The sequence below is a fragment of the Erinaceus europaeus genome, chromosome 17 (assembly GCF_950295315.1).
Source record: "Erinaceus europaeus chromosome 17, mEriEur2.1, whole genome shotgun sequence".
NCBI lineage: Eukaryota > Metazoa > Chordata > Mammalia > Eulipotyphla > Erinaceidae > Erinaceus > Erinaceus europaeus.
In genome coordinates, this window is record NC_080178.1 from 75,859,235 (window position 1) to 75,883,299 (window position 24,065).

The 24,065-nt window shown below is 44.9% G+C and overlaps 1 protein-coding gene across 1 annotated transcript in view; it reads right to left on the minus strand.

Moving 5' to 3' along the window:
- Positions 1-597: 597 nt before the first annotated feature.
- Positions 598-24,065, minus strand: part of INSC (INSC spindle orientation adaptor protein) — a 548,619-nt gene continuing 525,151 nt past the window's right edge. Inside the window, exon 14 of the mRNA XM_060177117.1 lies at positions 598-609. The gene's annotated coding sequence lies outside the window, so the exon portion shown is untranslated. The remainder of the gene's footprint in view (positions 610-24,065) is intronic.

The window sequence follows — 24,065 nt, forward strand, 5'->3', positions numbered from 1 at the left end:
GTTTGAATTCAGAAGGCCCATTATGAAGGCAATTCAAGACTCCAACCATAACATACAAACACAGATTAATGAATCCAGAGATGTCTTAACCAAAGAGCTAAAACAAAAAATACACGAAGAGAACTCAGAAAGAAAATACTCAAATTAAAGGACACTTGGGACCCCATTATGGCTTATCTAAGAGGTTTCATAACCAGAATAAATTAGCTTCAGGACAGAGCAAGAGGGATGGATGATAACACTATGATAACACTATGAGTACAGAGTTGCTGGAGAAGAAAGGTTTATGAAAACTGAAGCAGTTCTCTGTGGAATAATGAGTCCACCAGAAGAAAATATGTGATAGTTGGGGTGCTTGATGATGAAGACGAGAGAGGAGTAGAGATCATAGTCTAAGAAATTATTGCAGAAAACTTTCCACACCTGAGCAATAATCAAAATATAGATATAGAAGAAGCTGAACAGAAACCAAACCATTAAATCCCAAACAGCCAATGCCAAGACACACTGTAGTAACATTTTCCAAAAATAAAGACAAGGAAGAAATGTTGCGGGCATGAAGGGGAAAAAAACACAAAAGCTGACATACAGAGACATCAGGCTTTCCTCAGATTTCTTAACATAAACCTGAGAAACAAGAATGGAATGGAGGGGGTCGGGCGGTGGCGCAGTGGGTTAAGCGCATGTGGCGCAAAGCGCAGGAACCGGCGTAAGGATCCCGGTTCGAGCCCCCGGCTCTCCACCTGCAGGGGAGTCGCTTCACAGGCGGTGAAGCAGGTCTGCAGGTGTCTATCTTTCTCTCCCCTTCTCTGTCTTCCCCTCCTCTCTCCATTTCTCTCTGTCCTATCCAACAACGAATTGCGTCAACAAGGGCAATAATAATAACCACAACGAAGCTACAACAAGGGCAACAAAAGGGGAAAAAAAAAAAAAAGGCCTCCAGGAGCGGTGGATTCATGGTGCAGGCACCAAGCCCAGCAATAACCCTGGAGGAGGAAAAAAAGGAAAAAAAAAAAAAGAATGGAATGGAATGACATTTTTTGTTGTTTTGTTTTGTTTTTATTTTTTATTATATTTATTTATTGGATCAAGACAGCCAGAAATCAAGAGGGAAGGGGTGATAAAGAGGGACAGAGACAGATAGACACCTGCAACACTGCTTCAACACTTGCAAAGCTTCCCCCCTGCAGGTGGGGACGAGGGGCTCGAACCTGGGTCCTTGTGCATTGCAATACATGTGCTTAACCAGGTGCACCACCAGCGGCCCCTGGAATGACATTTTTCAAGTATTAAGAGATAAGAATTGTCAGCTATAAGTACTTTATCCTGCCAAACTATCCTTCAAGTATCAAGGAGAAACCAAACGCTTCCCAAACACACAGAAACTGAAGGAACTAGCTACCAACAAGCCTGTGTTGCAAGAACTATTGAAAGGAGTCCTGCAAGAAAAAGAAATAAGGGAAATTTAACTTCAAATGAGGTCATCTGTGGTAGGATAGAAATGGGAACTCAAACAACAGCCACAAAAGGAGCAAACATGTAGGAAAGGGGAGGGCAGGAAGGACAAAGTGATATGGCCAATGTTGTTGAACCAAGGCCAACTAACAAAGACCTAGACATCAGAAAAAGAAACTGAAATCTCAGTGTCTGCTTCATCTTTGCAAGAAGCAGGAAGCAACGTGTCGGGTTGGATAGGTCAGGAAGAGGGATGAATCCTGGATGACTGACTATGTAGGCAGAACTCGAGAGACAGAGTTACAAACAGAGAACACGAGATGAAACCTGGACTAGGGGTGGTGTTCTGAAGCAAAGAAAGCAACTCCGAGAAGGGAACAGAATAGGGGGTCTGAAGAGAGAGGGGGCTTGGGGTTCATGATGGGGAGTGGGGACAAGAGTATGTAGCAGATACCTGTTATGCAGGACCGGGAGGCCATCCACATTATAGACAAATACATTACCCCCCCCCCCAAGAAAATAAAATAAAGTCTTTTTTTTAAAATATCTTTTTAAAAATTTATTTGTTTATTTGTTCCCTTTTGATGCCCTTGTTGTTTTGTTGCTGTAGTCATTCTTGGATAGGACAGAGAGAAATGGAGATCGGAAGGGAAAACAGAGAGGGGAAGAAAAAGAGAGACACCTGCAGACCTGCTTCACCGCCTGTGAAGCGACTCCCCTGCAGGTGGGGAACTAGGGGCTTGAACCCGGATCCTTAGGCCAGTCCTTGCGCTTCGCTCCATGTGTGCTTAAAATCTTTTTTATACAAAGGATTTGTAGAATGATTAGGTTTCAGAGGCTGTGTATAAGACTATCTCTACACTTCTTCTTCTTCTAGCGTTTGCCATCTCTACACTTAAGACTTATTTATAAAAATGATTTTCAGGGGGCCAGGTGATAGGGCAGCGGGTTAGGCACACTTGGCACGAAGGGCAAGGACCTGTGTGAAGATCCCCGTTCCAGCCCCTGGCTCCCCCACCAGTAGAGGACTCACTTCACAGCTGGTGAAGCAGGTCTGCGGGTGTCTGTCTTTCTCTCCCCTTCTCTGTCTTCCCCTCCTCTCTCAACTTCTCTTTGTCCTGTCCAACAAGGACGACAGCAAAGACAGCAATAATAAGAACAAGAACAACAAGGGCAACCAAAATGGGAGAAGTGGCCTCCAAGAGCAGTGGAGTCCCGCAAGTGCAGACACGGAAGCCCAGCAACAACCGTGGAGGCAAAAAACATTAAAAATTAAAATGATTTTCACCCTTCTGAGAGGAAAGTATCAGACCCAGTCCCTGAAAAGCAAATATACTAAAAAGAGTATATGTCCACACATAGTAACGCTGTGTGTTTATATACTTACGTGTGTGTGTGTGTGTGTGTGTGTGTGCAAGTGTATGCAGGCCAGTATGAAGAGTCTGAGGGAGCATGTGTGCTTGTGCATTTTTGTTTGTTTCAGTTTGGATCGGAATTTGTACAAGTGAGGATCTGTTTGCAATGCTTGTGTCCGTGCAGGTGGGTGATTCCGGTGTGTGCATGAAGGTAGGTCTCTGTGTGGTTCAGAGTAACAAGAGTGGACATGCCAATAATTCTCAGCAACATGAGATAATCAGGTCTCCTTCCATGGCAGGAATATGAATGTCAAGGCCAGGTTTCTCACCTGCAGCAACTTTCCCCTAGTGAGCCTGCCTGAGAGACATTTTCCTGAGGGAACTCTCCACCTTTTCCCTCTCTTCCCTCCAGGGGTCAATTCCCAAAGGGGACTTGGAGCGGTGCTCTGATGTCTGCCTCAGGAGCCTTGGCTGTGGCAGTTCTGTCATACTGGACCCGCTGCTGTCACTGCCAAAGTGACAACTGCTGATCAGAACTGGGGCTGTCCAGAAACCCAACTTCTGCAGGGACCCTTTGATCTGCTTGGAGTCAGAATGGAGCAGAGCTAAGCTCAGGTGCCTTTAAGGATGAGATCTGGCCAATAAGAGGATTGCAACCTGGCCCAGCCTAACTCTGCAGCAACCTTTGATGCCCACCTTACCCTCAAGGGCCAGGTTATACAAGCAGGCCAGTTGGGGTAGGAAATAGCCATGCTACCTCCCTGAACATCAGCCTTGGTGGAAATTAGCAGTCTGGGTGCTAGACCTGGTAATGTTCCAGCCTTGGGAATGCAAAAGCCAATTCTTAGAGACATCACTCTTTCCATCACCCATTTATTTATTGAGCTAGTATTTCTCAAGCATTTACAGAGTCACCAGGGCACAGCCATTGTTTGTACAGCCTGCCAAGTCAGAATTCTTGGATTCAGCTTGACCATAGATTAGCTGCCCCAACTGGGACAAGTGAATTAAGTTGTTTTTGCCCCCTCTGTGTCTCCATTCCATCCTCTTTTGTAATGTGGTGATAGGGACCAAACTGGAGAGTACAAGTAAGGCACTAATGTGAGTTATTACTGGAGGGGACCTGCATGGTTGAGTGGTAGACCCATTAGCTCAGCGAGTGTAACCTGGGTTCAAATCCCAACTTCAGGTCCTGGCCACATCATAATCTACTTAATTTACCTCATAATGTCATTAGAAGGATTAAAAGGATTTAAGTGCTCAAAATAACATTCATAAAGTAATGAAAATAGCACCTGGCACTGAGTAAGTGTTCCATAAAAAGTGAGTTTAGTTTTGATAATGATAATAATTGCTACAAGAGCCAGCCTGGGCAGGGTACTCTGCCTGCCTCTGTAACAAATATTCAAGATTTCCTTTTTTGTTTTCTTTGAGAGATTACATCCATTTCTGCCACTCCCTGACTTGCAAACTCCACATTCATCTTGCCATTTCTTTGCTTAAATTTCTTTAGTGGATACCATTACACAAAGAATAGTCTAAACCACTCAGCCTGGCACTCCAGACTTTGTACTAATTGTCTTGTTTATCTCCAAAGTAGCATAACTTGTAACCTCCACCCCCACCCATACCCGGGACATGCTTGGGCCTCTGTGGCATGGCGGGCAGAAGCCTTACTTGCCCTCTCCTCTTTAGATTGTCCATTCCCCTGCAGATTTACAGGACATTCGAGCACTTCTCCTCTCAGAATGACAAGTACTGAGCAGTGACTGCCTTATGCCTTATGACACTCAGCAATCATACACTCAATGAATTCATTCAGTCTTTCTCTTCTACGTCTGAGGTCTCCTCACCACTTGGCATCTTCTGCCAATGCTCTGAATTTTCAGACACAGTTGATTCATGATTAGCTATGCCAGCTTCTCTCAGGCTGCCCTTTCTTGAGACAATGAAGGTATCCATCCATCCGTCCATCCATCCATCCATCCATCCATCCATCCATCCATCCATCCATCCATCCATCCAAGCATCTAGTGTGGAATCTGGAGTCATCTTTGGAGTCCTTGTGCACACCCCAAGCCATCACGGGCTAATTTTTCCCCTTAAATGTTTCGATTGTCTCCTCCTTTCCTTTTTCATGTCCGCTTCCTTCCTGTGGGTACTGCATGTGCAAGTCTGTTTCAGTTCCTCCAGTACTTAAACATGTTTATCCTCATTTGCAGCAGAACATCCAGCCTCCTTGGCATCAATTACAGCACCATCTCTAGCATCTGACCCAGCCCTCTTTCTGCTCTCATCTCTTCCTCTCACACTCAATGCCTTGGAACCCACACCTGGCCACTCACTATTCCAGAATATACCAATCTTTTCCCTCTGGATAGTTGTTTTCTAGTCCACCTGTGGGATTCTTCCCAACTTCCTCCCTGAAAATCTACTTTCTCTCCCTTGAAACACAGATCAAATTCCACGTTGTAACACTTTTAGATGCTTGCTCTGCATCCCTCTAACCTCTCTGGCTGCCATCACACTCACCCCTTTGCTTCCTCTTGCTACTCTGGAAACTCTTTTATATTAAGAGACAGAGAGAAATTGAGAGGGCATGGGGGGAGATAGAAAGGAAAAGAGACAGAGAGACACCTGCAGACCACTCATGAAGATTTCCCCCTGCAAGTTCAGCCAGTTTCAACCAGAGGCTTGAACCCGGGTCCTTGTGCACTGTGATATGTGCACATAACCAAGTATGCCACTGCCTGGCCTCACTCTGACGACTCTTAATAAGCAGTTTTCCATGCTACCATGGGTCTATTAATTTATATAAATGTGCTTATCCCTCTGTCTAGGCCATCAGCTCTCTGCAAACAAATATGTGAGTTTAACTTAATAATTTTCCTAGAGCTGTGGGCTCTTTCCCTATAGATGGGATGGATATCCATAGCTATATCTTCTTCACAGAGTATCCGTCCTGAGAGTCCCAGCTGCTGTAGTTACATAAGTTTATATTTTTCATATGTCCTATCTGCTATGCAGGTGTCATATTAAATTAACTTTATTTTTCCTTTCTTTTCATTTCTTTCTTTCTCATTTTCTTTCTTTCTTTCCTTTTTTTTTTTTTTTTTTTAATTTCCAGAGCACTTCTCAGATCTGGTTTATGGTCATGAATGGGACTGAACCTGGGACCTTGGAGCCTCAGGCATGAGAGTCTGTTTGCACAACCATTATGCTATTTTCCCCACCCTCACATTAAGTTAAGAAGCAGAAACATGGGAGTTGGGCAATAGCGCAGTGGGTTAAATGCATATGGTGCAAAGCGCAAGGACCAGCTTAAGGATCCCAGTTCAAGCCCCTGGCTCCCCATCTGCAGGAGAGTCGCTTCACAGGCGGTGAAGCAGGTCTGCAGGTGTCTTTCTCTCTCCATCTCTGTCTTCCCCTCCTCTCTCCGTTTCTCTCTGTCCTACCCAACAACAATGACATCAATAACAACAACAATAAAACAAAGGCAACAAAATGGGATTAAATAAATATATATTTTTAAAAAATTTTTTAAAAAAGCAGAAACATCTGAATCTCAACAAGACCCTTTTGTTTACTCTTTTTTTTTTTCCTCCTTCTTTCTACCCCTCAGTATGGAAAGTTCATTATATTTAAGTCTCTGTAAACAGTCAAATAAGTTCATTTATTTCTCTAGCCAACATGGCCTCGGCCTCATTCCTTTCTGTGGCTTAGAGCACATATCCTTGGCAAAGAGAAAAAGAAAGACTATTGAGTACTCTTTTTTCCTCATCTGTTTGATAAAAAAAAATGTTTGTTTTTATTCATAGATTTAAAGCCCAAAATGGGCCAGCACTGTAAATAAAACATGCAGTCTCATTTTAAAAATTTATTACAAGGAATTTTGTTTATGATTTCATCTTCTCCAGTAATAATTAATTGGAGGTCTTCTGTAGTCCCTGCAGACTGACAATCGCTCAGACTGTACTAAAGGGTGAGTCAACACAGAGTCTCCTCTGCCTCTCACCCAGAGCCAAAGAGCCATCTCCGGTGGGCTACCACGTTAGTCTATAATGTTCAAACACTGGGGCACGTTGAGTAACTCTGCACATGACACTGATGTCAGACATGTCTGTGAGAATTGTTCAGGTTAGGCAACTCTCCCCTTTAAACTGTCTCGTTTGCTTAGAACCATGGTCCACTGGCACTTCTCAGAAGCTAAGAAAAGTTACTCAAGCTGTTTTGTTTAACAAAGGAAATATACCACCATATCCACCTCCCCTATTCACACGGTCATGCAAACGGCACAGCTGATATCCAGTGAGTATATTCTATGTTTCTGACTCAGAGAATGATCTCAGTCCAATACCTCTTTAGTCAGGACAAGCTGGTTTAGGATATGATGGCCAACTCTCACCATATCTCTGTAGTGTAGGTTGACATGGAATATTTATCTCTCTTGGACACATCCATTGTTGATCAGAGGAGGTTTGGATCCACACTGCCTTAATGAAGGAATCACGGCAAGCAGGTAGCCAAGCTGTGGAACACAGTCTTTGTGGATGAGGACAAGAAGGTTCTGGAGGACATCAAGCTGGTAGTTAAGTGTCACACACTATCACTTCTGCTTATGGTGTGTTAAACAGAACTAATCCCATGGCTACTTCTGCTCCCAAAGGGGTCAGGTGCTGCTGTGGGGCCCCAAATTGAGAAGAGAGAATGGCAACTGGAAATAATTGCTATATAGAATTAGCGATCATGCAAACCTATGTGCAAAGTCAGTGTTTTGATTTTTTTTTTTCATTTTATAGATTCTGACATCATTTTACCCACATCTAATATAGGAGTGAGGAAGGTCCAAAAGATGGAGGATGTCATTTTCTTTGGGTAGCCAGACTTATTTCAAGGGATGTCTTAGGGGTTTCCCATTCACGTGGGGCTTGCCTGTCCCTGTATCAGTGAGACTTCCAGAAAGAATCACTTCTACACCATGATTTCTTTTCTCTTTGACTCTATCTCCTCAGTTTCCTATTCTTGAGGCAAGCCTAGGGGTCTTTTAAAGGTATGATTGGAAGGGTCTATCCTGGCTGAGAAGGATGGTTGAAAGACTTTAATGAAGGGATGGATTGCAAAGGACTAAACAAGGTTAAGGCAAGTAAACAGTGAGCACGGTGGCCCCTGAGGTCAACAACTGAAGGATGTCACTCCTAGGAGGAGGTTACTATCAGATCTGAGGAGAGAAGCAGGGAGGGAGCAACCTCCTATAAGGGTGAGACCTTCCGAGAAACATGTCTATGAGAAAGATAGGGGGGGTCTGGACCTCACTTCTCTTTCCTTTCACTTCCTGATCTACTGATGAAACTTCCCATCAGTTGAACTCAGTCAGAAATCAACAAGCCAGAGGATGTAGATAATGAGTCTATTATCAAATTCATTTTTTCTAGGGTACAGAGGGAGGCAGAGAGGGCAAAAGTAATGAGCAAGCATGTGTTCTGGGTTTATGGTCTTGTTATTTCTGATGAGTTACTTATCAACGCACATCATGACCAGTATCCACAGTTATGACATTTGTGGTCCTAACGCCACTGCTTAAAGGACTATCAATCATGTACTGAGTCAGCCACTCAGGGAAGAAAGAAAGAAAGAAAGAAAGAAAGAAAGAAAGAAAGAAAGAAAGAGAGAAAGAAAGAAAGAGAAAGGATGAGCAAGACTCTGTTTTTAGTCCTAGATTTAAACAGCAAAGAAACTGTCTGTCTACAGGGAACTTATTTTATAGGGAGAAAAAATTGACAAGGAATTCACAAAGAGTGTGTAGAGGGAAAGTGAGGCAGGAAAAAAAAAGAAAGGAGGAACGGGAGCGACAGTTTTAGAGAGGCTTATTGGGAATTTTCCCTCAGAGAAGGTGACGTGCTGACTGACCACATACTATGTTCATAGGGATGCAATATACACCACACGTGTACACCACCTCTGTCGTGTACTGTCTCAGTGCATTGAAAACAAGGCATTGCATTAAAACACTGAAAGACCAAAAGCTGATTAAGAATGTAAAAGTGTATGTTATAAATGAGGAGAATGAGATGCTTTTTGAGAGTTTAGACTTCAGAGAAGTCACTGCGCTGGAGAGAACATGGGAGGCTTTCTGGGAAAGGTCATGGCTAGGGGGCTAGTTGAGCATACATAGCACCAGGCTACAATGACCCAGGTTCAAGCCCCTAGTCCACACCTACAGTGAGGGGGGCATTTCAGGAATGGTGAAACAGTACTGCACGTATCTCTTTCTCTCTCCTCTGTCTCCCCCTTCTCTCTAAATTTATCTCTGTCCTATAACATTTAAAGGGAAAAAAATGGCTGATGGGAGTAATGGATTCTTCTTGCAGGTATCAAGTGCCAGCAATGACCCTGGTGGTGGGGAGTGGGGAGAAGTGACATATTGTTTCCGGATGGATGGGACCACCAGCTAGGAAGGAAGGGGCAAGGAAGAATTGGAAGGAGAAGAAGCTGGTTTGCCAATGAGTTGGCTAGTGTGTGTGTGTGTGTGTGTGTGTGTGTGTGTGTTATCATGTAAGACAGCTAATGATTTTTGCAAGCTTCAGGCAAGAATTCCACCCTTGAATCATGCTCCAGCCAACTAGCACCAAAATGTGTTAGGGCAGTGACTGGTTTAATTGCAGGGCCAGGCCTAGATTGAAATGTTCTCACTGCCTATAATGAGCTGTGCAGCCAGCGTTAAGCAAGTTCACCAGCGTCCTTGGACTTTGACTTGCTCATCAGCAAAGTGAGGGAAACATCTATCTAGTGGGCAGACTGAGTGCAACGGCCAGCCATGGAACAACTGGAACATGACTTGGCACAAGGTGGGATGGATGACTATCAGTATTTCTCTTATCCCAAGAAATAACCTATAAAAGACAGGCTGCTAGTCTAGTCAAAAAAGGGAAAAGAAAAAGAAAGAATGGGGCCGGGTGATGGCACGCCTGGTTGAGTGTACATGTTACAATGTACAAGGGCCCAGGTTTGAGCCCCTGGTCCCCACCTGTAGGGGGAAAGCTTCATGAGCGGTGAAGCAGAATTGCAGGTGTCTCTCTTTCTCTCTATCAGCCCCTTCCCTCACAATTTCTGGCTGTCTCTATCCAATAAATAAATAAAGATAATTTAAAGAAGAAAGGAAGAAAGAAAGAAAGAAAGAGAGCGAGAAAGAAAGAAAGAAAGAAAGAAAGAAAGAAAGGACAATGCCATTGCAGGCCAGAAATCAACTTCTGAGCTGGTAAGATAAAAAGATTTGGTCCTTACTCCTAGAGGGATAAAGAATAAGGAAATTTCCAGTGGAAGGGATGGGATATGGAACCTGGGGGTGGGGTGATCATATGAGGTGGTTCTGCACAGGTGTTCAACTCTGGGCAGGGATGTGGCCTCTCCTTGCCCCATTTCTCTATTCCTCCCCATGAAGCTTTGAGTTCTCTTGGCCAGCAAGGATTCTGTAGGACCTGAGAGCAGTTGAGGCGGCCACATCCCTGTCCAGTCTGCAGGTCTGCAAGCCAAGGCTCTAGATAAGCCAAAGCCATGGAGAATGGGAGAGTAGTGGAAAGAATGGTTTCTTATTTTCAGAATATTTCATCCAGCAAAGTAATGTCCGGCAGCCCCTGCTCTGACGCTGTCGTCTATTTACATAATCATTGTTTTGCCTGAGACCCGCCCTGCCTGCAGGGTTTTGATTAATCCCACTGGTTAGAACCTTCACAGCAACTGCTATGGAAGCTTGCTACCTTTGCGCTCTTTTCTCCACCCCCTCTCCTAGCCACTTCCTTTTAACACTTGCCACTTCCTGTTAAAGATGTATATAAAGGCGCTGTCTGTGACCAATAAAGGCCTGGCATTGTGTTCCCGCTCTGCCACGAGTTCCTGGTCTCTCTCCTGAGTCGCTGAGTAAGCAGCAGCGGTTGGATCCGGTCAAGTTCTCTCCAACCCAGAGAGCACGTGCCCGGGTAGAAACACCCGAAACGCTAGCCAGGCAAGTAATAGGGGGCCAGGTGGTGGCACCCATGTTAAGCATATATGACACCATGTGCAAGGATCCAGGTTCAAGCCCCCTCTCCCCAGTTGCAGGGGGGACACTTCATGAATGGTGAAGCAGGTCTGCAGATGTCTATCTTTCTTTTCCCTATCTTCCTCTCCCCTCTCAATTTCTTTCTGTTCTATTAAGTAAAATTAGAAATTAAAAGAAAAAAGGAAAATAAATGACCACTGGGAGGAGTGGATTTGTAGTGCAGACATCAGAGGCCCAGCAATAATCCTGGTGGAAAAGAAGAGAGAGAGGGAGTCGGGTGGTAGCACAGCAGGTTAAGCACACGTGGCACGAAGCGCAAAGACAGGTGTAAGGATCCCGGTTCAAGCCCTCGGCTCCCCACCTGCAGGGGTGTCGCTTCACAAACAGTGAAGCAGGTCTGCAGGTGTCTGTCTTTCTCTCCCCCTCTCTGTCTTCCCCTCCCCCCTCAAGGTTTCTCTTTGTCCTATCCAACAACAATGACATCAATAACAACAGCAATAAAACAATAAGGGCAACAAAAGGGAATAAATAAATAAATATTGTTAAAAAAAAAGAAAACAGAAAGAAAGAGAAAAATAAAGGAAGGAGGAAGGAAAGAAGGAAAGGTTAAGCAACTTATGCAGATTCATAAAACTAACTATTGGTGGAACAAGAATTCAAATCCAGGACTGTCTTATCTCAAAACCTTGGACCTTACATGATCTATCGATCTTCTGGACAACCTCAGTTGCAGTGAAATCCCACCCTACCCTTTTCCTTTGCTTCTAGAGTTGGGAAATACAGAAGCAGGATTCATCAGAATTCTGAATCTGGTTAGAGAGAGAGAGACGCTGGCAAGCTTCAGTGTAGAGGCTGTCTGTGCACACACACACACACACACACACATGCTGTTGGCTCACTTTCAAAAGCGACCTGTTCCTTCATCCTCCGGTACTTCTGCATCCTGGCATAAGAACTTGACATACCGACCAAGGCACATGCTTAGCTCAGAAAGTTAGATTTCCCAGGGCTCAATCTTACCCATGAGCAACACTGCCTGGGGATCGATCAATTAGCTTCCATTTTCACAACATATGAATTCTAGCAGTCAGGAAGATAGCTCAGCAGAGAGAGTCTGAACTTAGAAGACCCTGGCAACACATATGCCGAATTTGAGCAGTGTTTAGATTTTTCTCTGTCTCTCTCTTTAAAAATATTTTATTTATGGGAGTCGGATGGTAGCGCAGCGGGTTAAGTGCACATGGTGCAAAGTGCAAGGACCGGCTTAAGAATCCTGGTTCGAGCCCCCCGGCTCCCCACCTGCAGGGGAGTTGCATCACAAACAGTAAAGCAGGTCTGCAGGTGTCTGTCTTTCTCTCCCCCTCTCTGTCTTCCCCTCCTCTCTCTATTTCTCTCTGTCCTATCTAACAATGACGACATCAATAACTACAACAATAATAGCTACAACAACAATGAAAAGGGCAACAAAAGGAAAAATAAATAAATTAAAAAAGAAAAAAATTAAAAAATATATTTTATTTATTTATTAAATTACTATTTAATAGAGACAGAGAAAGAGAGGAGACAGAGATACTTGCAGCACTGTTTTACCACTTGTGAAATTTTCTCCCTGCAGGTGGGGACTGGGGGCTTGAACCTGAGTCCTTGCACATTGTAGCATTTATGTTCTGTGAAGCACCCAGCCTCCTCAGGTCTCTTTCTCTAATTACCCCATATATATATATATATATATATATATATATATATATTTTTTTTAAGAACTTTATTTATGAACTTTAATTATATATGAACTTCCATTATCCAGGGAACTTTCAAAAGTAAGCATAGCCCAAAGTTTAATCCACATTAGTTTTAAAGCAGACTTCTTCAGCTATCAAGATCTATACAGTATCAGCAACTTGTCTGCCTGAAAAGGAGTATTTGTTGGGATAGTATTTACACATAATAACTTGCACCACTCACAGATTCAGTTTGATGGGTTTTGACAACTGTATATACCTAGGGATGGGTGGCTCATGTGACATGTGTAGGGTTAACTCTCAGAGACCACACAACTCTTCTCGCAACAAGAACCATTCTCATACTCCCTCCAGCAAAGGACAAGAGCCCCAAGTGGTCCCTATCTCAGCAATATGTGGTATCGTCAGTCCTCTGAATGTAATTCATCCTAGTGAGTGTGCAGTTCTTCTTCTAGCGTTTGCCCTTCTTCCGTAGCCAGTCAACAGCGTCAGGTTGAAAGCTGTCAGGAGCTGCTTGTTGCTGGCTTTGAAAGTGATTGGGATCCATGTGGATTCAGTCGGCTAGGAAGGATCGTCAGTTTCCCCAGTGAATGGGTACTCACGGGATGCACCACGAGAAGGTCGATCCAATGCATCCCAATGCAGTAATGATGTACTGTTGTTTTCATCTTCTTTTCTACAATTGATTTACTGTGTCTTGTTTCTTTATTTTGTTTTGTCATCTTCAGAGTTCTGGTGACTTTCACATAACCCATATTCAATTCCTTTGTCAGATATGGGACTTGACAATAATTTTTCACAATCTATATTTTATCCTTTCTTTTGGTTAGCATTGTATTTCACAGACAAAAAATTCTTACTTTCATGAAATTTGATTTATCAATGTTTGTTTTACAAAAAGAATATTTGGGGGGGCTAGCTGATGGTTCACCTGGTAGAGCTTAAATGTTAGAATGTTCAAACATCTGGTTTTAAGCTCCTGGTTCCTACCTGCATGGAGGAAGCTTCATGAGCAGGAAAGCATAACTTTGAGAGCCTCTCCCTCTCTCTCCCTCTCCCTCTCCCTCTCCCTCTCCCTCTCCCTCTCCCTCTCCCTCTCCCTCTCCCTCTCCCTCTCCCTCTCCCTCTCCCTCTCTCTCTACCTCACCCTTTTTTTAAAATTTTTTAATATTTATTTATTTTCCCTTTTGTTGCCCTTATTGTTTTATTGTTGTACTTAATGATGTTGTCGTTGTTGGATAGGACAGAGAGAAATGGAGAGAGGAGGAGAAGACAGAAAGGGGGGGAGAAAGACAGACACCTGCAGACCTGCTACACCGCCTGTGAAGAGACTCCCCTGCAGGTGGGGAGCTGGGGGCTCGAACCGGGATCCTTAAGCCGGTCCTTGCGCTTTGCGCCACCTGCGCTTAACCCGCTGCGCTACCGCCCAACTCCCTCTACCTCACCCTTTCCCTCTCCGTCTCCCTCTCTCTCTATCTCCCCTTTCCCTCTCAACTTCCCTCTGTCCCTATTTAATAAAGAAATAAATATTATAAAATAAATAAAAATGGCAGGACATTTAGGTTCATATAACTGAACATTAAAACAAAGGTCAGGCAGAATTGTTTCTACATTTCATTCTAACATTATTTACTAAGAATTTTTTACATTTAGATTATATGATCTAATTTTAGTTCGTTTTCACATCAAGTGTGAAGGAATTGACTTTTCTTGTACATAGGCATTGAATTTTTGGGTGAAGTTTGTTGAGAGGACTTTTTCCACTGTAGCTCTGGCTCCAAACTCACAATTAGATCAGGTCAATCTTCAATTCCTTCAACCCTGTGGATTTCTTGACTGTAATGACTTTATAATAAGTCTCAAAATCAGGTAGGATGATTTTCCTTTTTAAAAAAATTGTTCTGTAAATTATAGCTCACGCAGAAGTTTAGCTGTTTTTTGCCTCCGGGGTTATCACTGGGGCTTGGTGCCTGCACTATGAATCCACTGCTCCTGGAGGCCATTTTTTCCCCCTTTTGTTGCCCTTGTTGTTTATCATTGTTGTTGTTATTATTATTGTTGCTATTGCTGTGATTGTTGTTGGGCAGGACAGAGAAATTAAGAGAGGAGGGGAAGACAGAGAGGGGGAAGAGAAAGACAGACACCTGCAGACCAGCCTCACCGACTGCAAAGTGTCCCCCTCCGCCGCCTGCAGGTGGGGAACCGGGCCTGGAACTGGGATCCTTACGCCAGCCCTTACTCCCCGAGCCATTTGCACTCAACCCACTACACCACCACCCAGCCCCTGAGGTTTAGCATATTTTATGCTTTTTTTTTAATAACCTATGGGAATTTTGGTGGATTTTTGCATAAAATCTTTTAGATTTTGTGATGATGGACATCTTCGCTATGCTGAGTCTTGCCTCCCGTGCAGGAGTATGCCTTTCCGTGAATTTAGGTCTCCTCTTATTTCTGTCATTATAGTTTCATGCTGACATGTGGTCTACATACTGTGAGATTTATAGGTCAGTATCTTTGTTCGCTTGCTTGCTTTTGGTGGAGAATTTGTGTCTGCTCTTCAGTGGAGAATGATCAATTTGGGTGGCTCCTGTGAACACTCAGCGGTACTTAATGCCCACCAGGCAACTTATTATGGTTAAGTTGGACAGACTTGGGTTCCAGTTGCGGGACCATTTTCTTTGCTATCTAACCCTGATTCCCTTCTCATCTTTCTTACTTGAAACAAAAGAAAAAGAAAAAGCAGATATCACCTGCCTGGCCAGTGTCTGTTGCATGCTAAGTAACATGAGTCATGTTAAGTACCTAGCTTGATGACTGACACATCGACCTAGCCCAGTCACTCTTGAGAAGTCATTTGGCTCAGTAGAGGAGTTTTGGTCTATCAGCGCATAGACATTAAAACCTTAGTCTGTGTAAACCATGTATCTTAAAAATGTTATTAGTGATGTAATATTAATTTACAAAATGACAAGTTATCAGGGGCACAACTCTGAACTGTTCTCACTGCCAGAGTTCTGGCTCTCCGTTCCCTCCATTGGAAGCTACAGCAGTTCTCGTAAGGATGCAGATGGGTCAACTATTCTTTCTACCACTACCTGTCTATATTTGTACGTATTTGCCCATATTTTATGGCCCCATCTTCCCTTCTTTTCCAGGTGACACATACACCTACTACTACATCCAAATGCCCTCCCCTTGTCCTATTCTCTCTCCGGGGGGTCTTGGTGGAGTTGAAGCTCAGAAACCTCTGGTCATCTTCCCCCTGTCACTTCTTTCTTACAGGGAGTATGGGGGGGGGGGGAGAACACAGAAGGTGGGAGCTCTGGCTTCTGTAATTACTTCTCCACTGGACATGGGTGTTGGCAGGTTGATCCATACCTCCAGCCTGTTTCTGTCTTTCTCTAGTAGGGCAGGGCTCTGGGGAGGCGGGGTTCCAGGACACATTGGTGATGTCGTCTGCCCGGGGATGTCAGGATGGCATCATGGTAGCATCTGCAACTTGGTGGCTGAGGCTGTGATGCTTCTGCAGCTGTCTCAGCTGGAGTCGGTGAGTTTTGTTAAGTTCGATAGTTGTAAAAATTTATTGTTTGGGGAGAGATTGGTTCTGTTCCCTGTTACTCCATGGCCACACTTCCCGGAAATCTCCAAAACCAGATTTGTTTGATTGTTGTTCTTGTCTTTTCTAGTGGATACTAGTAGAGTCAGAAGAGGCCTGGTCGTTATACTCCCCTTCTTCTTATCTGTCTGAATCAGAGCCAGAGTTGGCAGAACTCCCAAGAAATGATATGAAACAGCCAGAACTCTAGTTTCCGAGTAGAGACAGCCTTATCATATATGTACAGACAGCTTAAAATAGAAGAATCAGTATGCCATTACTAATGGAAAATGGTACCTTTCCTTTCTGAGACCATTGACAGCTATAGAATTCTCTTTAAAAAAAAAAATCTATGGGGGCTGGGTGGTAACGCAGTGGGTTAAGCACACCTGGCACAAAGCACAAGGACCAGCATAAGGATCCGGGTTCAAGCCCCCCAGTTCCCTACCTGCAGTGGGTCACTTTCACAGGCAGTGAATCGGGTCTGCAGGTGTGTCTGCCTTCCTCTCCCCCCACCCCCATCTTCCCCTCCTCTCTCAATTTCTCTTTGTCCTATCCAATAACAATAACAACAGCTATAACAACAATAACAATAACAACCACAACAAAGGCAACAAAAATGGGGGAAAAATGGAATCTAGGAGCAGTGGATTTGTAATGCAGGCACCAAGCCCAAGTGATAACCTTGGAGGCAAAAACAAAAATTAATTAATTAATTTAAAAAAACTATTATTGGATAGAGACAAAGAGAAATTGAGAGGAGAGAGGGAGATAGAGAGAGACAAAGAGACACCTGCAGACCTGCTTCACCACTTGTGAAGCTTTCCCCCTTCAGGTAGGGACCAGGATCTTGAACCCGGGTCATTGCACACTGTAGTGTGTGCACTTAACTAGGTGTGCCAGCGCCTAGCCACCTACAGAATCCTCAACACAGCTCTCTGAGGTCAATTTAGAAGAAACTCATCATTCTGAATCCATATCAATACTCCAGCCAGGAAACAAAAAAAAAAAGGAAAATTGCAACGTGCAATCTCCTAATTCCCAAGCCTTCAAACTAACTTGTCTCACAATGTCATTCTGATCCGAGAGAACAGTCAGGATTCCTCTGTGCCACTCAGCACTTTCCTTCTCCTAAAGGAATTGAGAACAATTCCCAACTTTTTTTCATTTCCCTCAGAGACCTGTAGAGAAGACACAGAAACTCTCACCAAGTGGAGAAAAACCTGTTTCAGTTCTTGGTCCCAGGAGGGGTATCTGAGCATTAAAGAGGATACAGACCCTGATGTGGGATGAATTTTATGGGCTGGAGTGAGTCTAGTACAGCTTTCATAGCTCAGACATTAGTTGGCCTTAATTTTTAATGTGTCAGCGTATGCTTTGAAATGGAAGGATGTGTGTGTGTGTGTGTGTGTGTGTGTGTGTGTGCGCGCGCGCGCGCACAGGTGCTTGTGTACGTATTACTTGGCATGTGTATCATGCCCCAAACTCCTACCCAGTAAAGGGGGCAGGTGCCATGCTTCCACAGATGTCTACACACTGCGCTATGTGTATATTCCCAAATCATTTGAGGGCACACGGGTTAGTGTTTGTGAACGTGTGCCTGTGGACACACATGGACTAGACCCAGCATGTTTGTCTGTGAGGCTGTAAGTATAGGAAGTGTGGCAAATGCCACACTCTGCTGTCCGGCTGACCCCCCATCCCTCATTAGCGGCCACAGTCCACCTCGACAAGCAGCCAGGTGCGGGCCGATGAGAAGTTGAATATCTTGACAATATCTGGGCTCCATGGGTCTGTCCCTGGTAGACCCGGGCTCACCCTAGGCTGGGGCCTACTCTCCAGTCAGCAGGAGGGAATTCACAATGTTCAGCCAGTTCCACGTCTGAAATGTCTTTCTGTTGCCTTACTGATTGCCTTGCTAGTCCTCAGGCTCTGGGTCCTCTAGCCTAACCCTCAGCTGAGTCCATGATAAACTCAAACTAGACCATGGACTTCACCCCAAACTGTGTGCCAGTGTGTCCTGGACCAGGGGCTCCATGGCAGAGATGTAAGCCCAGTGAGACATTCTTTGCTCTGAGGACCAGCTGAGAAGGAATTTCTTCATCTAACAGGACCCTTCTTCCCACTGTGATTTCCAGTGATTGTCACATAATGCATAGTTCTCAATATGTTACTGACTGTGTATGGCTAATGTAAGCTCAAATTAGGAAAAATAAATCAGGCACCATTTAGAAATAGTATCATCTTCCTGGTAGGCATGTTCTACTTGAGGCTGAGAGTTGAAGTTCACTATGAATGTTGAATATCATTCATTAAGCATCTCCTATGTGCCAAGCAATGTGTAAGATACTCAGGAAAAGAATCCTTCTGGGCTTATGAAATAACTCACTCGGAGAGTAGGCTGTGTTGTCATGGGTGCAAACCAAGTTTGAGCCCAGTCCCTACCACAGTGATTCTCCCCTCTCTCTCTCTTTCTCTGTCTCTATATAAACTAGATCAATTGATAAAAATAAAATAAAGAAGTCCCCAGCACCAGTGGGGAGTAAGTTAAAGAGAAAAAGAGTCCATGTCTAGGGAGATATCATAATAGTGATGCAAATAACTCCCATGCCTGAAGCTCTGGAGTGCTAGGTTCAATCCCCAGAACCACCACCATAAATCAGAACTTTGCAGTGCTAGGGTTGGGGGGCTTGGGCGGGGAGGAATCCTTTCCTCAAGGACCATCACAACCTTTTGGTGTGACAACTGTATTTAGGCTTCAGAGGGGCCAGCAGTGGTGCACCTATTTAAGTGCACATGCTACAGTGTTCAAGGACCCAGGTTCAAGGCCCTGGTCCCAACCTGCAGGGGGTAAAGCTTCATGAGTGGTGAAGCAGGGCTACAGGTGTCTCTCTGTTTCTCTCCTCTATCTCCCCTCCCCTCCCCTCTCAATTTCTCTCTGTCTCTATCCAGTAATAATAATATTAATGAAAACATTGAGACTTTAGGAGTTCAATATCCTTTATCCAGCACCTGACATAGCATTGGGTAACTAGTTAAAAGAAAGACAAATGCTTGATACCTGCAGATAAATGTTCTACTCTAAGTTATAACCCCAAACCCTGACTATGACTGGCTGGGTGGCTGGATGGATGAACAGACTGATATCAAGCAATGACAAAAACTGAACAAGTGGGGGTCGGGGGGGGGGGGCGGTCAGGTGGTGGTACAGCGGGCTAAGCACACATGGCCCAAAGCGCAAGAATTGGCTTAAGGATCCCAGTTCGAGCCCCTGGCTCCCCACCTTCAAGGGGGGGGGGTGTGGCTTCACAAGTGGTAGGTCTGCTGGTGTCTCTTTCTCTCCCCCTCTCAGTCTCCCCTCCTCTTTCCATTTCTCTTTGTCCTATACAGCAACGACAACAATGACAATGACAACAACAAGGGTAACAAGGGCAACAATATGGGAAAACGGTTTCTAGGAGCAGTGTATTCACCGAGCCTCAGCAGTAACCCTGGAGACAAAAAATAAACAAACAAATAAACAAAACTGAACAAGGGAAGGAATTACTATAAAACACCTCTGTAAGGTCTCATGGTTCAGGGATCTAAGTTATGGAGGGGAACTGTTTAGTCCCTCAGGGGGCATCAGGCTCTGCTGATACACAGAAGTGATTCTGTTTCACAAACTGGGCTCATGAGGTGAGATCTCTACTCCAGTGGAGAAGGCACTGATCTGAGCATTCCTAACTGCTACAGGTGGGGGTGGTGCACCCACACCTCTCGAGGCTACCTGGTCACACACAGAGACTACTTCTCACCCTTCCTCATCCTCACCCAACTCTAGCTTTTATTGCCTCTTAATCCCTGTTGTTCCTTTCCTGGAATCAGTAGTGACAGCCAGATGAGGTTGAAAATTCTTAAATTTTTCAAATTAAAAAAAAAATCTGAATAGAAGTTGAAAATAGTCACTCAGGTCGCCAGCAGTGTAGCATCTGCAACTTGGTAGATGAAAAGCACTAGGATATAAAGCAGAACATATGGAAAACTGGGAATGGTATGTATGGACAAACTAGTGTATCTACTGTTGAATGTAAAACAGTAATTTCCCAGTAAAGAAATTTAAAATAAAATTACTATCAAAAAAGATACAAAGCAAAACAAATTATTTAATAATCAGGAACCCAACGGTAAGAATGTAGCAGGTGAAATTTGGGGTTTTAATGTTGGAAGAAGCTAGGAAGTCTATTTTAGTTGTATTCCTAGGGGCCTGAGCCCAATAGCTAACATGCAGGTGGGCTAAAAATTGAGAACAGGACTAGAAAGCTAGACCAGGGCAGACAGAAATGCCTGACTTCCCTAGACAACATCACCAGTGTGTCCTGGAACCTCCCCTCCCCAGAGCCCTGCCCCACTAGGGGGAGATAGAAACAGGCTAGGGTATGGATCCGCCTGTCTATGGCCCTGTCCAGTGGAGAAGCCATTACAAAAGCCAGAACTCCCACCTTCTGCTCCCCACAAAGATCTTTGGTCCATACTCCCAGAGGGATAAAGAATAGGGAAGCTTCCAATGGAGGGGATAGGATATGGAACTCTGGTGGTGGGAATTATATGGAATTGTACCTCTCTTATGCCACAATTTCGTCAATCATTAATAAATCACTAATAAGAAATAATATATTAAAAAAAAGAAAATAGTCACTCAGTTTTCTCTTCTAGGCTCAAGTCCTTCGTGCATCAGGATTGTGACTGGATGTCTGCCAGACAGCTCCCCTCACCCCTCTGCCCACCCACCCTCAGCATTTCCTGGGTCATTGGATATGTTTTGCCTCCTCCTCCCAAGAGATTCAGGGCAGTAGAAATCCTGCCCACATCCCACCACAGTCACCGACTCTTGCCAGCTTTCTCACCAAGGACCTGAGGAGTTTTTGTGCTCATTACTTGCCCCCCCCTCCGTCCTCCAGGCCTGGAATTTCTCACAAAGAAAATAAACAAGAACATCCCCTCCATCCCACCCCAAGCTCCACCAACCCACTACTCCCCAGTCCTGGGAGTTTCCAAGCTGAGCCACCTCCCTGAGCACTCCCAGAACAGGTCCCGTTCAGCCCTCCTGTCCTGACTTCTTGATCTGGGGCTCTGCAGGTCTGCCAGAACCTGGGCTCAGGGATAGAGACAAGTGACTCTCCTGGCCTGTGACTGCAGGTGGCCCCTAGGCATGAGGACACTGGGAGCTCTCTGCCACTGCCTCAGCCCTGAGGGACCTCACTCTAGCAGACATTCCCGTGGCCCAGACAAAAGCCATTAGCCAGGATGAGGACAGCCATTCTTGCCATGCTATAGGCATAAAGGGCCAGCTCAATACCTCCTCACAGTTCATTGTGCTGCAGCCTGCACCTCCTTCCCTCACCGCCACCCCAGCACTATCACATCTTTCTAGGGCCCTTTTGTTGTCAGACCAAATATAGAGCTACATTGTCTGGCCTTCCACCCATTCTGGCTGGATAAAGGGGCCCGTCTCCCGACTGGGGGGCGCACGGCTCAGCGAGGCCCTCCTCAATGCTATCTCTCTGCCCCAGCCCACGCAGGCCGCCTGCAGCTCCCCACCCACCCGCCCGGCCCCCGGGCCGCTGGCTCCACTGTTGACACTGTACGTATTCTTTACCAGAGATTCCCACGAGCATGTCACTAACCATTTCCTGGGCCTTATCACCAGCAGGGGAAGAAAGGGAGCGTCTTTGAAAAGTGGGAACAAAACATCAGGCGGCATTGTTGTGTGACTTCCCGGGCCACGATCTAGGCTTTCCATCACTCTGGACACGTGGGGGCTACAAACACAGCCTAATACAGACACTCTGATGGGCGATTTAACCAGGACTTTTATTGTGCTCTATCTGCCATCTCGCTCCCTGTGTTTGTGGCTTTTAAATCATCCTTTTTAGCACTCTCTCTTGGCTCAGAGTGAGGGAAAAAAAAAAAAAAAAAAAGTCCCCGGCTGCCTTCCTTCCTTCCTGAGAAGTAACTGAGTCAATTTGTAAACCCAGATGCCATGCGCCAGTCGGCCTGTTTCTGGAAGCTCTCACAGTGGAAGCAGCCTGCTTCCACTATTCCTACTCTTATATTCTCCTCTTTCTCAGCCCCCTTCTTTGCTGCCACTTCCTCCTTTTACTTACTTCTTTAAACATATTTGTATTTATTTCTTATTGCATAGAAACAGAGAGAAGGAGAGAGAAGGAGCGAGGGAGAGAGACACCTACGGCCCTGCTTTACCATTCGTGAAGCTTTCCCGAAGGAGGTGAGGACCGGGGACTTGAACCTACATTGTACCATGTGCGCTCAAGCAGGTGTGCCAACGCCTGGCCCCCTTTTCCTCACTTTTCTTTTCCCCTTTCCTTCTCTTCTGTTCTCACCTCATCCTCTGTCTCCAAATCACTTGTCAAGTGTCACCATGGACCTGAATGAAATGAACGTCTCTGATGAGTGTCTTGGGATTGAAAGAAGAGGAGTTGGGGCTTCCTGTGATGTTGTCCCTCTTGTATGCCGTTCTGTTCTGTTAACCGTGAGGAAACTTGCAGGATGAACAAGCTGACTCACTTATTGTGTGGAGGAAGGAACAGCTCAATCTCTTGAGAGTTAAGTGACTGCCTGACTGACTGTCCAGGCTTTTTCTCTTCATCTTGCTGAGAATCCCAATGACAGGTCCCCATTTTTGGTATCTACGAGGCAACTTAGAATTCATCAATTAGTCATCTTTTCTTTTAGAGAGAATCAAGATGACACTTCTTAGCAGGGCACACAATTTTGAAGAGCACTCCCTGCCTACAAGAAACTTGGGTTTTCTAGACTCTTAGTCCTCCCACTCTTCAACTGTATGATGCTGGATAAGTCATAAAACCCTTCTGTGTATCTGAGTTCTTAACCATGGGCACAGAAACAGACCCACACAGTCTCTTCCTCCTCTGGTCTTTGTACATGGTTGGACGTACTTTGTAAAAGTCACCTGTTAAATGATTCATGGAAAGAATTTACATGCCAAATTCATTTTTTTTTTCCTGATCAAACACCTTCTCATTCTGACATCTTAGAAGTAGAATTTTTCAGAGCATGTATTTTTTTTTTTTTTACTGATAAATGAACCCAGGACTTTGTGCATATATGACACCACTGAGCTACTTCCACCAAGCCCAATTTTTATTGTATGTGTGTGTGAGAGAGAAAGAGAGAGAGGGAGAGAGAGAGACAGAGAGAGAGAGAGAGGGGGAGAGAGAGAGAGAGCACTCTGGAGAAGGAGAGACACCAAAGTACAGCTCCATCTCCCAGAGTCCCCTTGGGTCTGTCTGTCGTCTTCCCCTGTGGTTATGGGGATGAAACCCAGAACCTCATGCATGGTAAGGCGCACACTTTGTGCACTGAGCCAGTCACGGCCTCTGTAGAGCATTTCCTAAAGTAGCATGCTTCAGGGCCGCTTAGCTGATCCTGGAAGTGGGACCTCTGCTCACCACTGTGGCACCAGCAACTGCCTCCCACTCAGCAAGCGCTTCTGCAACTCTTCAACAGGACCTGCAGAACACACACTGTGTGTCAGATGCCGTGGGTCATCCGTACCTCCAGGGAGCTGCTCATCGGGTCAAAGAGATGCCGTTGAATATATATGTACATATATATACCTGAGTCTACAGCTAATTACAGGAACACACCTCATCTCATCCGACTGTACACTGAAACCGCGAACAGAAGGGAAAGCACAGACTGTATCTTATTGGGGAGTCAAGTTAGATTGGAAGTTAAGGGAGGGGGACAATGGGAGAGTGAAGAGTGATGTTTATTTATTTTAATGACAGAAGATGGTCAGAAAGGAAAAGGTGAACACTACAAACAGAGAAAGTATGAGTTGTTCTGGGGCCTCAGTGAGG